Here is a 1,851-nt window from a genome sequence, read left to right on the forward strand (position 1 = left end):
CATTAAAGTTTTATAATACTTTTTCAATATAATTCTACCTATCCAGGAGCATGAGGGTCTTTCATTTTTCTAAGGTCTTCTTCAATTTCATTTTTTAGTGTTCCGTATTTTTCATTGTGGAGATCTTTTATGTCTTTTCTTAGATTGATTCCCAAGTATTTTATTTTATTTTAGGCAACTGTGAATGGAGTAGTGTTTTTTATATCTCTTTCAGTATATTCATTACTGGTTTATAGAAATGTGTTTGATTTATGGCTATCGATTTTCTATCCTGCTACATTTCTGAATTAATTAATTAGTTCTAGAAGTATTTTGGTGAAATTTTTTGACTCTTTAAATATAGAATCATATCATCAGCAAATAGTGATAGTTTGAGTTCTTCTTTACCAATTTGAATATATTTAATTTCTTTAACCTGTCTAATTGCTCTGGCTAGAGTTTCAAGGACGATGTTGAATAGAAGTGGTGAAAGAAGGCATCCCTGTCTTGTTCAAGTTTTTGCAGAAAATGCTTTCAATTTTTCTGTGTTTAGAATTATCTTGGCCTTGGGTTTAGCATGTATGACTTTTATGATTTTATATTTCTACTGTCCCTAGCTTTTCTAGTGTTTTGAATATGAAGAGGTGCTATATTTTTTCAAGTGGATTTTCAACATCTATTGAGACAATTATATGATTGTTGTTTTTAAGTCCTTTGATATTATGAATTACATTTATTGATTTCTATGTGTTGAACCAACTGTGCATCACTGAGATGGACTCTCCTTGATCATGGTTCACTGTCCTAATATATTTTTGTATGTGAGTTGCCAGAATGTTATTAATATTTGCATATAAGTTCATCAGAGATGTTGGTTATGAATTTTATTTCATTGATATGTCTTTCTCTGATTTTGTATCAGGATGATATTAGCCTCATAGAAAGAGTTTGGAAGAGTTCCCTCCCTTTCTATTTTATGGAATAATTTGAGTCGAATTGGTGTTAATTCTTCTTTGAAGGTCTTGTAGAATTTGACTAAGGATCCATCTTGTCCTGGGTTTTTTTTAATTGGCAGACTTTTAATGACAACTTCTAATTCCTCACTTGAAATTGTTCTGTTTAAATTGTGTAAAACATCCTGATTCAGTTTAGGTAAGTCATGTCTCTAGAAACTCCACAATTTCTTGAATATTTTCTATTTTATTAGTGTGTAAATTTTCAAAATAGTTTCTAATTTTCTTCTGTATTCCAGTTGTGTCTGCTGTGGTTTTTCCACTTTCACCATATATTTTGGTAATGTGAGTTTTCTGTCTTCATCTCTTTGGTAGTGTGATGAGTGGTTTATCAATTTTATTGATTTTTTTTTTTTTTTTTACATTTACATAGGGTAATGATGTTTATTTTATTTTTCCCCTCCCCCCACCCTCTCCCACCCCTCTTTTCCCTCTACACAGTCCTTCTTTCCTTCATTCTTGCCGCTGTCCTTAGCCTAACTCTAAACCTAACCCTAAACCTAATGCTAGCCCCTCCCACCCCCCATTATATGTCCTCATCCGCTTATCAGCGAGATCATTCGACCTTTAGTTTTTTGAGATTGGCTTATCTCACTTAGCATGATATTCTCCAATTTCGACCATTTGCCTACAAATGCCATAATTTTATCATTCTTCATTGCGGAGTAATATTCCATTGTATAAATATGCCACAGTTTCTTTATCCATTCATCAACTGAAGGGCATCTAGGTTGGTTCCACAATCTGGCTATGGTGAATTGAGCAGCAATGAACATTGATGTGGCTGTATCTCTGTAGTATGCTGATTTTAAGTCCTTTGGGTATAAAAGAAATGATTTTTTGTTTTTACAAATTTTTG

This window comes from Sciurus carolinensis (assembly GCF_902686445.1).
Source record: "Sciurus carolinensis chromosome 19 unlocalized genomic scaffold, mSciCar1.2 SUPER_34, whole genome shotgun sequence".
Taxonomy (NCBI): domain Eukaryota; kingdom Metazoa; phylum Chordata; class Mammalia; order Rodentia; family Sciuridae; genus Sciurus; species Sciurus carolinensis.